At 47.0% G+C, this 16,133-nt stretch overlaps 1 pseudogene; it reads right to left on the bottom strand.

Moving 5' to 3' along the window:
- Window positions 1-1,638: 1,638 nt before the first annotated feature.
- On the bottom strand, window positions 1,639-15,411 carry LOC141173708 (dynein axonemal heavy chain 9-like; annotated as a pseudogene).
- Between the last annotated feature and the right edge of the window lie 722 nt (window positions 15,412-16,133).

Raw genomic sequence — 16,133 nt, 5'->3', positions numbered from 1 at the left:
GGTGCAAATCAAAAGCTGGTTAAAAAAAACGAATAAATTGGGCCACATAAGGCTGGCTCCCTTCATTCAATTGTACTGTCCTTCAGGCGTGAGGGAACAATATGGGGGGAATAGTATAAGCAGACAATATGGGTTGGGGATGTGTGTGGGGCCAGTATGGGGATTGAAAAGTGTGAGGGGACAGCGCTGGGGTTGAAAAATGTGAAGGGCATTATAGGCAGGGACAGGCTGAATGGTGAAAAGCGTGAGGTGACCGTATGGATGGGAGAAAAGTTTATGGTGACAGTATGGGGAGGAGTTATTCGGATCAGTATGAGGGAATAGTGTGCTGACAGTAGGGGGAGAAAGTGTTAAGGGAACAGTGAGGGGAATTAGTATGAGACTATGGGACAGTATGGGGTTGAAAAGATTTTGAGAATACAATATAGAAACTGGATAGTGTGAGGACACCATATGGAGCGGACAGTATACTGAGGGGAGATTTGTGAATAAGGGGCGCAATGTGAGACCGCGTGAAGAGGGAATCCAATATGGAAAGGACTGTGGAGGCCATGTACCCGAAGAGGTAGTTTGTGGTCATATTTTGTGCAGGGGCACAGCAGTGGTTTTGGTGATGTATTTCTGTACTGATGCTGGTTCTCATGATGTAATCATGTACTGATAGTGGTTATGATGCTGAATTTCTGTACTGTTGGTGTTACGATATTGTTGCTGTTTTTGTACTGTCGGTGGTTCTGTATTCATGTACTATTGGTTTTAGTGAAGTATTCATGTACTGACGGTGGTTCTGGTGCTGTATTTCTGTGCTATTATTGCTTCTGATTCTGTGCACAAGTAGCAATTCATATCTTGTTCGATAACATGATACATAGCCATTTTTGATAAAAGTATGGTGCTGTCTGACAAGTTAAAGATTACTACATCTCAATTTTTTAGGAGTATTCATTATAAAATTAGCCAAATCCTAACGGCTTGTAATATCCTCATTGTCAGGATTCGGTTCCAGTTATCAGTACGTGACCACTCCTATGTGATTTTCATACTTCTGGTTATGCCAAGTAGTTTCTCTTTAATGAAGCTGGGGCTGAAGTATTTCACTGCATGTGATTGTAAGTGTGCAAATCACTTATGAGCGGTTACATGACTACTCAAAGCGCTTAAGCTGTTTATATGGGGGAGGGATGGCGCCAAACTGAATTTTTGCCCTGGATTCTGCATAAGACATGTATGGTATTTTTGAGCAAATAGTAAATTGCTAGGTCAGAGCGTTCAGCATGGATCTCTGTAAAAAAAAATGTGAACTGAACCTTCAATGCACCACAAATTTGACTCTTGAGACAAATGGAGAGCGCAGTCTGCACGTTCGGACACGGAGTTCCCTTTACCAGAAAAGAGATCAAACCTCTGCCCTTTTGGACTTGCTTTCGCTCAGTAAATGGAGGTACATCTAAGTCCTGGATAAAGACGTAATGTCTGCAGAAGCGATGACCGTCCCCACTGATGGTTCTTACAAATGTAAGAGAAGCAAATGCTTTATTAGAACAGATTTACAGGTAACTTCTGAGGACGCGCGGCTCCTCCGATTACATATTACTCTTAATACTGGATTTTCTATTTTTCACAAGGTGCAGAATCCTCTTCGTGCAACAGAAAACAGTTCAGTCCACGTGAGAACCAATTAACCAGAAAGGCATCTAAATCTGCAACAGCAGCGCCACCCCGGCCAGGACCCATTTCGAGGGGTTCTCCTTGGTCTTGAGGTTGAATGTCCACACGTATGTAGGTCCTCTCTGCCGCGTCTTGTACACAGGACAGGCGTAGACGTTGCGGGTGTCCTGTTTATCCACAGGGATTGCCTTGATGAAGATGACCGGCATCGCTGGAGTCAAGTCTTTTAGCCGCGCGTTTGTGATGATGCTGGTCTGTAAGGGGGGAAGATGGCACAAATTGTATGAGTGTATTAATGGTGCACTGGAAGTATCCTGTTAAAACTAAGCTGCTGCTTTACGGAAAAAACAGCGCCATCCGCCTGTGTGGCTGTGTGTGGTACTGCAGCTCAGGACCATTCAAGGGAACAAGTCTGCAGAAAGGCAGAGAAATGAGCTGTGACCCTTCTAGGGGTGGACTATTTCAGTTTTTATTAGATCGCTTTTTCATTAAGTAGCGAATAAAATGCAGATAAAGATTTATCATTCTTTTTAAGGAAGAGGAGGAAAAAAAAAAATCACATCTGATTTATAAATCACCATGGAAACAATATCCAGAGAACGCGACTTTATATATTCAGCTCCGACACCCAAAAGAAGCGGGTCCCACTCCGAGATAAATGATGTGATAAGGCCGAGACGGATGTGCGGAGACGCCGATTTCTGGCTCTTAAGCACAACAGATATTGTAATGATAAATGATGGTGTTCAGACGCCGCCGGGTGCGCTTCGTTAATGTGTTACCAGCCGATGGATCTTTAAATAGTCGGGTTTTATTTCTTCTTGGGAAATCTGTCAGATTGTTATAAATAGTCGGAGCAGTGAATTGTCTGGATTTGCCCGCGGATCACCCTCCGTCCGCGGATTGTAAGACGAATGCGATATTATGAGCTTTTATGTACAGTAAGTAAGGCTCAGTCCATCCACATCGGAGTCCTGGGCACCGGTTCTTCACCTTCTGAATTTTTATTGCTTAATTTTTGCATTTAGAAAGAAAATGAACAAGTTCCTAATAGTCTCTCTCAAACAATTTCTACCAATTTGCTGCTGGAGAGGGTATAGAAGTACTTGTATCTCTGTATACAGGGAGCTCCCCCTAGTGGTGGCCGCAGACAGGATATTATCATGCTTCTCTGTATACAGGGAGCTCCTCCTAGTGGTGGCTGCAGACAGGATCTTATCATATATCTCTGTATACAGGGAGCTCCCCCTAGTGGTGGCTGCAGACAGGATCTTATCATGTATCTCTGTATACAGGGAGCTCCCCCTAGTGGTGGCTGCAGACAGAATCTTATGTATCTCTGTATACAGGGAGCCCCCCCTAGTGGTGGCCGCAGACAGGATCTTATGTATCTCTGTATACAGGGAGCTCCCCCTAGTGGTGGCTGCAGACAGAATCTTATGTATCTCTGTATACAGGGAGCTCCCCCTAGTGGTGGCCACAGACAGAATCTTATCATGTATCTGTGTATACAGGGAGCTCCCCCTAGTGGTGGCCGCAGACAGAATCTTATCATGTATCTGTGTATACAGGGAGCGCCCCCTAATGGTGGCTGCAGACGGGATCTTATGATATATCTCTGTATACAGGGATCTCCCTCTAGTGGTGGCTGCAGACAGAATCTTATCATGTATCTCTGTATACTGGGAGCTCCCCCTAGTGGTGGCTGCAGACAGAATCTTATCATGTATCTCTGTATACAGAGAGCTCCCCCTAGTGGTGGCCGCAGACAGGATCTTATGTATCTCTGTATACAGGGAGCTCCCCCTAGTGGTGGCTGCAGACAGAATCTTATGTATCTCTGTATACAGGGAGCTCCCCCTAGTGGTGGCTGCAGACAGAATCTTATCATGTATCTCTGTATACAGGGAGCTCCCCCTAGTGGTGGCCGCAGACAGAATCTTATGTATCTGTGTATACAGGGAGCTCCCCCTAGTGGTGGCCACAGTCAGAATCTTATCATATATCTCTGTATACAGGGAGCACCCCCTAATGGTGGCTGCAGACGGGATCTTATCATATATCTCTGTATACAGGGATCTCCCTCTAGTGGTGGCTGCAGACAGAATCTTATCATGTATCTCTGTATACAGAGAGCTCCCCCTAGTGGTGGCTGCAGACAGAATCTTATGTAACTCTGTATACTGGGAGCTCCCCCTAGTGGTGGCTGCAGACAGAATCTTATCATGTATCTCTGTATACAGAGAGCTCCCCCTAGTGGTGGCTGCAGACTGAATTTTATGTCTCTCTTTATACAGGGAGCACCCCCTAGTGGTGGCTGCAGACAGAATCTTATGTATCTCTGTATACTGGGAGCTCCCCCTAGTGGTGGCTGCAGACAGAATCTTATTATGTATCTCTGTATACAGAGAGCTCCCCCTAGTGGTGGCTGCAGACAGAATCTTATGTATCTCTTTATACAGGGAGCTCCCCCTAGTGGTGGCTGCAGACAGGATCTTATCATGTATCTCTGTATACAGGGAGCTCCCCCTAGTGGTGGCCGCAGACAGGATCTTATGTATCTCTGTATACAGGGAGCTCCCCCTAGTGGTAATTGCTGCAGTTAGTAAGCAGTTAATCACTAGTTACCAGCTTGTCCCAGTAAAGCAGCCTGTCGGCAGTCAGCCCGTCCATTCCCAATCTTCTCTTCATTACACAGCAGATTTCTCCAGAACTTGATGCATATGGAGAACGGCTTCACCTTCCATTGATCCGTCCGCTGTGTTGTTTAGGGATCACTCGCTGATAATTAAGCGCACATTTACATTTTCTCTGGTATCCAAGCTGCTTTTTTAATCCATATAAATCAAAGCCGGATTTTGTCTTTTTGCATTTTGCGCTTCATCTTCTTCTCGAATGACATCGAGGCCTTGTTCTCGTACGGAGGAGAAGTCGTCGCTTCCATTGTCTTTATGCTGAATCTCCGTTGACCTTGTAGACTGTCTTCTGGTAATTGGCGCACGGGCTCTGCGCTCTCACCCACGTTCAAAGACTAGTTACTCGATCTAAAAAGCCGGTGGCGGGCGGCACCGCTAATCGGCAGATAATGTGCCAGACGGACCCACTTTGATCAGTCTTTCAAAATTGTAATGAAGTTTCTTGAAGATCTTTGGCGACAGCAGAAGAAAGGGGAAGGCAGGAGGGCACGGCCGCTGCTTCTCCCTCTCCCGTCTCTGATGTCAGACCAACGATTCCCCAGAAGAGTTTTAAAGTTGTTTTAAGGTCGTCGCTTTTAGAGAAAACTTTCTGAAATCGCCCTTAGGCGACCTGCTGGCGCGGAGCTTGTACGGCGGCACCCGGGGAGATCCTTGTACGGCGGCACCCGGGGAGACCCGATGGCGCCATACTGTGGTGTCCTCTGCTGCCTCCATACAGCACAGTATTAACCCCTTAATAACATTTGACGTACTAATACGCGTCTGTGCCCTGGGACTTAAGAGCCAGACCCGTATTAGTACGTCATGGCGATCGCGCGCGCACACAGGCTGTGCGGGCGCGATCGCCGCCGGGTGTCAGCTGATTGTCACAGCTGACACCCGGTACTATGTGCAGGGAGCGGTCCTGCACCGCTCCCAGCATATTAACCCCCGCTATGCTGCGATCGAAGTCGATCGAAATCGATCGCGGCATTGCGGGGGCAAGGGGAGGTGATCGGCGATACTCACCTCCTCTTCCGGCTTCCAGCGCAGACTGCAGCGGCTTCCCGGGTGTTGCCATGACGACCCGATGTCGTCATGACAACATCCGGGTCACCAGAGAGCAGGAAGATGCGCAGTGCATCTCCAAGCAATCTTAACACTGTGCACTTCTGACAGCCTGCATGGCATAGGGATGGTGCTCCATTCCTATGCCATGCAGGCGATCAGAAAAAAAAAAGTGAAAGTCCCAGAGTGGGACAAAGTAATAAGGTGTACAAACTGTCTGAAAGTGGAAAAAAAAAAAAAATGTGCAAAAATATTATAAAAAAATAAAAAAAATAATACACCAAAAATAAAAATATAATGTACCCATCAATAAATATTATTATAAAAAAAAAAAAAAAAATATATAAAAGTACACATATTTGGTATCGCTGCGTCCGGAACAGCCTGACCTATAAAACTGTCCCACTAGTTAACCCCTTCAGTGAACACGGTAAAAAAAAAAAAAAAAACGCAGCAAAAAACAATGCTTTATCACCATACCGCCAAACAAAAAGTGGAATAACACGCGATCAAAAAGACGCATATAAATAAAAATGATACCGCTGAAAACGTCATCTCGTCCCACAAAAAACAAGCCGCCATACAGCTCCATCAGCCGAAAAATAAAAAAGTTTCAGCTCTCAGAATAAAGCGATGCTAAAAAATATTTTTTTCTATAAAATAGCTTTTATTGTGTATAAGCGCCAAAACATAGAAAAATTATACAAATGTGGTACCGCTGTAAACGTACTGACCCGAAGAATAAAGCTACCTCATCAATTTTACCACACGCGGAACAGAATAAAAAAAAAAAAAAAAAAAAAACAATTCCTGAATTGTTGGTTTTTGTTTATTCTGCCTCCCAAAAATCGGAATAGAAAGCGATCAAAAAATGTCACGTGCCTGAAAATGGCACCAATAACAACGTCAAGTCATCCCGCAAAAAACGAGCCGTCACATGACTGTCTGCCAAAATCTGGAAAAATTATAGCTCTCAAAATATGGCGATGCAAAAACTAGATTTTACAAAAAATGCGTCTTTTAGTGTGTGACAGCTGTCAGTCATAAAAACCCCATATGATTCTGGCATTGCTGTAATCACACCGACCCGAAGAATAAAGTCGTCTAATCACTTATACCGCACAAGGAACGGCGTCAAAAATAAACTCTTGGGTTAGGATTGGGCTAGGGTTAGGGCTGGGTTTGGGGCTAGGGTTGTGCTGGGGCTAGGGTTGTGCTGGGGCTAGGGTTGTGCTGGGGCTAGGGTTGTGCTAGGGCTAGGGCTGGGGTTGGGATTTTTTTCAAAAGTAAGAAAAAAAGATGACGATATGGTGACTAGTGTTGAGAGCAAGTGCTCGCTACTTGAGTTTGCATCGGGTGCTCTGGTATGCATTGAGTATCGTGGGTATTTGAGTGACATGCTCGAGTCTCTGCCCCATATGCTTCGCGGCCAAAAAACTTTACGGGGATTGCCTGCCATGCACGAGCGATCCCCGCATGTTTTTTTTTGGGTGCCTAATAACCGTGAAACATGCGGAGCAGGGACTCGAGCATGTCACTCAAGCACACGCTGTACATGGTGCAAACCTGAGTACCCGATGCAAACTCAAGTAGCGAGCACTTGCGCTCAAGAATAATGACAACTTATTCAATATGATGACCTAATGTAAACAAATTCTGTGCCGTACCTCTGGGTTCAAAATGTTCACTATACACCTTAATAAAATCCTTGAGGGGTATAGTTTCCAAAATGGGGACACTTGTGGGGGAGCTCCACTGTTTAGGCACATCACGGGCTCTCCAAACGCGACATGGTGTCCGCTAACAAATTGAATGGAAAATCGGCTCAATTTGTTAGCGGATACCATGTTGCATTTAGAGAGTCCCTGTGTGCCCAAACATTGGAGCTCCCCCACAAGTGACCCCATTTTGGAAACTAGACCCCCCAAGGCACCTATCTAGATGCATAGTGAGCACTTGGAACCCCTAGGTGCTTCACAAATTGATTCGTAAAAATGAAAAAGTGTTTTTTTTTTCACTTTTTCATTTTTACGAATCAATTTGTGAAGCACCTGGGGGTTCCAAGTGCTCACTATGCATCTAGAAAGGTGCCTTGGGGGGTCTAGTTTCCAAAATGGGGTCACTTGTGGGGGAGCTCCAAAGTTTGGGCACAGAGGGGCTCTCCAAACGCAATGTGGTGTCCGCTAACAATTTGAGACGATTTTCCATTCAATTTGTTAGCGGATACCATGTTGCATTTAGAGAGTCCCTGTGTGCCCAAACATTGGAGCTCCCGCACAAGTGACCCCATTTTGGAAAATAGACCCCCCAAGGCACCTATCTAGATGCATAGTGAGCACTTGGAACCCCTAGGTGCTTCACAAATTGATTCGTAAAAATGAAAAAGTGTTTTTTTTTTTCACTTTTTCATTTTTACGAATCAATTTGTGAAGCACCTGGGGGTTCCAAGTGCTCACTATGCATCTAGAAAGGTGCCTTGGGGGGTCTAGTTTCCAAAATGGGGTCACTTGTGGGGGAGCTCCAAAGTTTGGGCACACAGGGGCTCTCCAAACAGAACATGGTGTCCGCTAATTATTCAAGCAAATTTTGCAATCAAAAAGTCAAATGGCGCTCCTTCCCTTCCGAGCCCTGCCGTGCGCCCAAACAGTGTTTCTTCCCCAAATATTGGGTATCTGCGTGCCCAGGGGAAATTGCACAACAAATTTTGGGGTCCATTTTTTCTTGTTACCCCTGTGAAAATAAAAAAAAATGGGTCTAAAGTAACATTTTTGTGAAAAAAGTTAAATGTTCATTTTTTTCTTCCACATTCAAAAAATTCCTGTGAAGCACCTGAAGGGTTAATAAAGTTCTTGAATGTGGTTTTGAGCACCTTGAGGGGTGCAGTTTTTAGAATGGTGTCACTTTTGGGTATTTTCTGTCATAAAGACCTCTCAAAGTGACTTCAAATGTGATGTGGTCCCTAAAAAAATGGTTTTATAAATTTTGTTGGAAAAATGAGAAATCGCTGGTCAACTTTTAACCCTTATAGCTCCCTAACAAAAAAAAATTTTCATTCCAAAATTGTGCTGATGTAAAGTAGACATGTGGGAAATGTTATTTATTAACTCTTTTGTGTGACATATCGCTCTGATTTCAGGGCTTAAAAATTCAAATTTTGAAAATCGCAAAATTTTCAAAATTTTCACCAAATTTCCATTTTTTTCACAAATAAACGCAAGTGATATCGAAGAAATTTTTCCACAATCATGAAGTACAATATGTCACGAAAAAACAGTCTCAGAATCAGGGGGATCCGTTGAAGCGTTCCAGAGTAATTACCTCATAAAGTGACAGTGGTCAGAATTGTAAAAATTGGCCCGGTCATTAACGTGCAAACCACCCGCGGGGCTTAAGGGGTTAAGGAGGTCCTCTACATTAGCAGCAACACTCCCTAATACCTTATTTACTGTATTTTATGGTTTTCGGATGAAACTGGGAGGTGAACGTTGAGGCCTGTCTTTGTGTTTAACCCATTAGTTGGGTTCCATTAAGGTTCTTCTCATGTCTTAGGCTATGTTCACATGGTGCAGTTATATTGCTTTCCTGTCCCGGGTGTGTCATAGGTGACAGACCGTTTTTTTGTATTTAAGGAAGTATGCAAATTGTATTTTAACCTTCGTCCTTACTCCTCCGGTAATAAGGAGCAACGGGTTGGCATTGTGATCTCTCTACTGCAGGGAGATCCTCAGTCATGGGCGTTTTCGTCATCGCAGGACTCTGTCTCCAATCTGTGGAGGGGTTTTTCGGAGCTCTGGCCCTCATCTATGATGACCCTGACCGAGTCGCCATGGCTGAGTCAAGGCTATGGTCCAGAGGAAAGGATGTGGGTTTCAGCTTCAGAGGTGAACGCTCCCAGATTGGTTCACTCATTCCACACCTCTTTATGAGTAGCCTCCGGACTCTCAGGAAGAGGGGGGGGCGGGTACTGTCACTGGTGTGTCAGAGGTGATGAGTCGCCCTGCAGTGGGAGATCTCTACTTTTGGCATTGTAGACAGCTTCTTAGATAATGAGATAAGAGGCTGTCTTTAGGACCGAGCGGCTACCTCCCTCTGGTAATTAGCTCTCTGGCCTGGGTGTATATATACCTGGTGTTTCTAAGAGGGAGTCGCCGGCTATATCCATTTCTGCTTGTGAGGCTTAGCAGGAGCATTACTTCATCCTCTCTGGAGCTTGACGCCGTGTGCACACTTGGAGTTCAGCTAAAGCTAAGCCATTTCCCCTGTTTTGTCCACCCTTGTCTATACAGTTTAGTGGAGGTTGACTAGTGCTCATCTTTTTCCATCCCTAGCCGTGGCCTTACACCAGGGAGAGTAGGGCGAGGCTATATAGGGTCGGTAGTTGAGACAGGGTGACACTAGACCAGACTAGGATGTCCCCCCCCCACCTTTCCCCTCTGTGTTGCACTAAGTCTTCCCCACACCGGGCGTGACAATTCCTTTGTTAACAATCACAGTTTCATGGTAATTCTGTGGAAATAACTGTAAAAATGCAACCTCAGCACGACATGTAAAGTCCATGAACTCCAGTCACGTCTAAAGCTACATTCACACTTCTTCTGGCTTCCAGTTTTCTCCCTTCACTGTAGGGCACGTGCACCCGTAGCGCTTTATGGGATCCTGAGTAACCATTTGGGGCTGCTGAGAGTAGAAGCCAAATAATTGCTGCTTTGAATGTGACTGGAGCGCCGGCCAAGTATATATTTTGTGCTGTTGACTTGATGAGACGCAGCATTACCTGTGTGTCCCAGCGTGCCCCCTCCATGAACAGTCCGTGGACATAGGCTCCCTCTCGCGGAGGACTGCTGAAGTCCTCTCTGTTCTTGGTCACATCGCACTGCAGCGTCATCTTATCGAGCGGCCATTCGTTCTTCCTGGTCATAGACTGCATAATGGCTGTAAGGAAGGACTGGGGGTTAAAGAACCCGGCCAGCCAGGCGGCGGAGGGCAGAGCAAAGTCTCCCGTCCAGGTCTTTAACTCCTTGATACGGCTGAGAAGGTCGACGAACCAGCCTGCTAGACCTGCCATGGATGGGTAGGCTCTCTTGGTCCACGAATCGGGCACCATGTCCAGGAAGATGGCGTTCTGTAGATTCTCCATGTCGCTGGTCATGGAGATTTCACCCTGGAGGACAAATAGAACGAGAGTGACGGGCAGGTTTGCTACAAGCCTCTAATTTTTACACAATGTAAACTTAACAATTTGCAGTAACATTTTGGTTGTATTTTGGCGTACGGTGCGGCAGCTCCAGCCTTTTACCTTCAGCCCTAAGTTTAGCTCCTTCAGGGAGCGTCTGATCTCTCTAGTCAGCATGTTCATTCTCTCGCACTCCTGGAAGGCGACCACTATGTACGGTGTCCTCTCCTCCGCCTTTGCCATCAGTTCTGTGATATTAAACTCTTCAGGGAGTTTCTCCAGGATCTCGTCCAGCGTGGCCTTCACCTGCAGAGGAAGCACACACAAGCTTCACGCTGTAGTTTGTGGGTCCCAGGACGAACGGATAGGCGACTGGTCCAGTGCCACCGCCCTATTACTGCCCACATTAGCTGCGGAGAGACTCAATCTCCGGACTGGCTCCAAGCATCCACCATTGGGAGGGTATTCTCCTCCCTTATAATAATGTTCTGAGATTTCTACTGGTGGCTTCTAAGCTTACGGATATTAATCCGCCGTCCACTAATACAGACAAGCGCAGTGTGAGTTTACCATATCACCTCTACAGCAGCTGACCAAGCACAGATCCTACACAGTGGAGAGGACGTGATCATTAGCACCGCATGTCACACTGCTCCAGGTCTGGAACAATGAGTCAGGGCGGTAGTGAAGGATACTGGGACCCTTTTCATGGCTCATACGCTCTGCGGTATTGTGTGTGCCGGGATAAGACAGATTCAGGGTCACTCAGATCTCTGACATGAGACGCTCGCAGCTCAGTCACCGCCTCTTGGTATGAACACTACTGCTCTGACTGGAGTGCGCAGAGTCAGGCCTCGATCATTACCCCTCCGTGAGTCATGGCCTAATATTAAATGTGTCAGATGAGGCCATTTTTGGTCTGGGCCTCAGAATCTGTTGACTGGCTTCTTTATCCGGTCCTATGTGCAATATTCTTACCTTCTCCTCTCGGGTGACACCGCCACCCTCGCCCATGCTGCTGTCCCGGGGCTGCATCTCCAGGACGGTGCGGAACAACTTCTAGGACGTCTGAGTCAGGAAGCCGATCTCTGCGTTGGGGTGCAAGCCGTACAGGTACGGAGACTCGGCTGGAAGGACGTCATCGATATACTGGGAAGAGAAGCAGGAGAGCGCTGTAATGGCGGAGATTGAGGACATCGTCTGCCACAAACTCAGTGCGGACCCCATTTCATGAATCGTTATCAATGGCCTTTTTTTTGTTCCTGGTAATGACAACCGTGCTGAGTGACAACTGGTGTCAGTTACTCTCACCACCCGTCTCCATAATACCTTGTGGTAACCGTTGTAATCCATGTTTCCGGGGAGTGGGAACCCCGGAGCCAGAAACAGCTCGCCTTCCATCATTTCTGGCTTTATGAACTCCTCCAGATACGTCCTGCACAGCCGCCGGTCCCAGTTATCCGTGATGTGACCTCCGTACATGATCTCACCAAACAGATAACGCAGGTCGTCATAGGGGACCTGAAACACAAAGTAAATGGGGCGTAAAGGATGCTGGACAGACTACGGGCGGAGGAGGCTCAAATAAAAAGTCAGGGAGCTACACGCCACTCACACTGCGGCCTGGCAGAAAATGCCATAACACTTATGGACTTCTGCCATAGCTAATGTAATGTTTAAAGGTGGAATTAACCTTTTAAATCACGCGGTGATGGGAGGGGGGTTGCTTCTTCTGCTCATTCACATATTATGGGTCTTGAATAAAACATTATTCTACCGCCAATAAGGCCAGTAGTCCGACCCGTCCTCCGTGCACCTGCCTCGCTGTCACTTTACATTTAGCAACGAGATTTTATTTTGCTGAAGGCCTGAAAGTATGAAATCAGCGTGGCGAGACGCCATCTATAGGCCGGTCCGGACGTTGCCAGTGACGTGTCATCACCTTTAGCTTTCCCATGTGGAGCCCCGGCTCTTACCTTGGCATTGGCTTCCAGATAGTTGTACAGCACGTTGACTGAAATTGTGAGGTCTCCGGTGTTAAAGGGATAGGAGCGGTTCCACCCCTGGGGTCCGAACTTTCTCCTCTCGGCCATCACGGCGTGGAAGTAACACAGAGCGAACAGGATGCTCTTGAACTCTGTTTCGCGAGCGCACATCTCCAGAGTGTCCTGTATGTGAGAGCAGAGAAGAACATGGGATGTCGCCGTCTTACCCCTCGAACATATTTTTGGTCCTCTCTGATAGATGGACTCTCTGAGGTTATGACGTTACCTGGTTGAAGTTATCCAGTGCTTTGTGCAGGTTGGCGTGCATGCCAGTCGGAGGCTCGTTGGTGATTTTGATGGAGTTTTCGAGGATGCCCTGAGGAATGATGTAACCATCGGGGGACCCGGCGGGCTCAGCGCTGATGAACACGCGGAAATTTGGGTGGCTTCCTTCACTGTGATGTTCAAGCTTCTTCTCCAGCGTGCTCAGCCACTTGGCCACCAGATGAATGTTCTGTCATAGATAATGCACAAGTCAGACTGATGAGGGCACAGGACCGGGCCGCCGACAGGTCTGGGATATTGTCATAAATACCATAGACTGTGAACGGAGTGGCTGGGCTTTTCTCTAATCATCCTCCACCTCTACTTGTCTCCCTCCTCTCCTCATCCTTCACATCTCCTCATCCCCTACTCTCCTCATCCCACTCCTCTCCTCTTTCCCCTCTTCTCATATCCCTTCTCTAATCATCCTCCACCTCTACTTGTCTCCCTCCTCTCCTCATTCCTTCTCTCCTCATTCCCCCTCTCCTCACCTCGTCCCCCAACTCTCATCTTCCTCTTCTTCTCATCCCCCAACTCTCTTTATCCCCCTCTGTCTCATCCCCCTTCTAATCCTTCCCATCTCCTCATCCACAACTCTCTTCATCCCCTTCTCTTCTTTTCCTCATCCCCCTCTTCTTTTAATCACCCTCCTCTCATCGCTCTCCTTATTCTCTTCTTCTCACTCTTCTCTCAACTCCCTCCTCTCCTCATTCCCCTCCTCCTCATCCCCCTCTTCTCCTTATCCCCTCTTCTCATCCTCTCCTCATCCCCCACCTCTCATCCCCCTCTTCTCCTCATCCCCAACTCTCTTGATCCCCTTCTTCTACTCATCCCCCTCTTCTCCTCATCCCTCTACTCTCTTCAGCATCTCCCTCTTCTCCTTGTTCCCCTCATCTTCTCATTCCCCTCCTCTTCTCATCCCCCTCCTCGCTTCATCTTCTTCAACTCCTCATCCCATTCTTCCCCTCATCCCCAACTCTCCTCATTTCCCTCTTCTCGTCATCCCCCTCCTCTCCTTATCCTCCCCATCTCCTCATCCCCCAACTCTCTTCATCTCCCTCCTCTCCTCATCCTTTTCATCTCCTCATCTACCTCTTCTCATCCCCTCCTCTCCTCATCCACCTCTTTTTCTCATCCCTCTCCTCTTTCTCCTCTTCTCATATTCCTTCTTTAATTATCCCCCACCTCTCATCATTCCCCTCATTTCTATTTCCCTCTCCTCTTCTTCTCATTCCCCTCATCCCCCTACTCCCCTCCTTTCCTCATCCCCTCTTCTTCTTATCCTTCACCTCTCCTCATTCCTTTCCTTTTCTCATCCACCTCATCTACCTCATCCCCCTCCTCTTCTTATCCCTCGCGTCTCCTCATCCCCTCATCTCATTCTCCTCTTCTTCTCATTCCCCTACTCTCCTCATCTCCCTCCTCTCCTGATTTCCCTACTCTCCTCAATCCCCTCCTTTCCTCATCCACCTCTTATTCTTATCCCCTTCTTTTTCTTATCCCTCTCTTCTTCTCATCACCCTACTCTCTTCATCCCCCTACTCTCCTCATTCCCCTCCTCTCCTTACCCCCCCTATTCTCTTCATCCTCATCTTCTGCTCTCCTCATCTCCCTCTTCTCATTGTCCCTTCTTCGCCTCATCCCCTCCTCTTCTCATGCCCCTCCTCTCTTAATCTCCTTCCTCTCCTCATCCCCCTCTTCTTTTCCTTATCCCCTTTTCTCCTCATACCCTTACTCTCTTCATCCTCCTTATCTCCTGCTTTCCTCATCCCCCTCTTCTCATTGTCCCCTCTTCTTCTCATCACCCTCTTCTCCTCATCCACTCTCCTCATCCCCAACTCTCTTGATCCCCCTCCTCTCCTCATCCACTTCTTCTCATCAACCTGCTCTCCTATTTTCCTCATCCCCCTCTTCTTATCCCCCTCCTCTCGTCATCCCTCGCCTTATTCTTTTCGCATCCTTCTCCTCTCAACTCCCTACTCTCCTTTATATCCCTCCTCTCCTCATCCCCCAACTATCTTGATCCCCCTACTCTCCACAGCCCCCTCTTCTCCTTATCCCCCTGCTCTTCTCCTTCCCCTTCTGTGCTCTTTTCCTCATCCCCCTCCTCATCTTCCGCTTCTCCTCATCCTCTTTCTTATCCTCCTGTTCTCATCCCCCTCTTTTCTTCATCCTTATCCTCTCCTCATCCCCTTCATCTTCTAATCCACCTTTTTTCGATACCTCTCCTCTCTGCATCAACTCTTCTCCTCCTTCTTTTCATATCCCCCTTCTCTCAGCATCCCCCTCCTTTTCTCTTTCTCCATTTATCATTCCCTTTTTCTCCTCACCCCTTTTCTTCATACCCCTCCTTTTCATCCTATCCTCTTCTTATCCTTCTCCTCATATATATCACTCTGCTCTTTACTCCCCTCATTATCCTTCTTTTATTATCATCCTCCTCCTCATCCCTCACCTCGTTATCCTTCCCTCTCCTCATCCCTCTCTTCTCTTCATCCCCTACTCCTGACCAGCGCATCAAGTGGTCAGGTGCAGTATTGCAATTGTTACAACTCTCCTGTTAGGTTTTTTTTAGTTTGCTGGTCCCATGACCATTTTGCCTATTTAATCCGGCTCCGCCCTCCTGGCTTTGCTGGACTTCATTTGTATTTACTACTGTTGAGCTAGCTTGTTGCTCTATTGCCATTCTCTGTTAGTTTTGCTAGGTCTTCGGACCTCTATGCTTTTTGTTGTGTGTTTGTCTTTGACTGCTACTGTTTCTGCTAGGAGGTGTCCAACTTGTCCCAGTCCCTAGATCTTGTAGGGATCCCTTCCCCACATCTATAGGTCTGCGTTCAGACTAGCCGAGGACTTTAGCGGGTCTGATCGCAGGATCAGGTTCCCCATTACATCGTAGGGATCTAGTTTAGTTCTATTGTTGGGACAGATCTCTTGCCTTTCCTTAGTCTCTGTAGCAGATCATAATAGTAAGTCCAGCCATAAAAAAAAAAATAAATAAAAAGGAAAGGATTTTCTCTGGGGAAAGACCTCCAGTTTTCCATCATGATCTCGGTGCAAGATTTGGCTCAACGCTTGCAGGGACTCTCTCTGGAGGTGACCAAGCTCCAACAACACGTGAGTAGCTGTTCTGGAGCGCATTTTGTGAAACCAAAGGTACGTCTGCCTGATCTATTTTTTGGCGAACAACAAGATTTTTTTCTTTTAAAAATGCTTGTCTATTATATTTTCGTTTGAGACCCG

Source organism: Phyllobates terribilis, unplaced genomic scaffold, assembly GCF_046119375.1.
Source record: "Phyllobates terribilis strain yellow unplaced genomic scaffold, ASM4611937v1 Scaffold_1__5_contigs__length_1240528914, whole genome shotgun sequence".
NCBI classification, from domain to species: Eukaryota; Metazoa; Chordata; class Amphibia; order Anura; family Dendrobatidae; genus Phyllobates; species Phyllobates terribilis.
The sequence above is the reverse complement of the archived record's forward strand: the minus strand, read 5'-3'. Positions and strand labels throughout refer to the sequence as shown.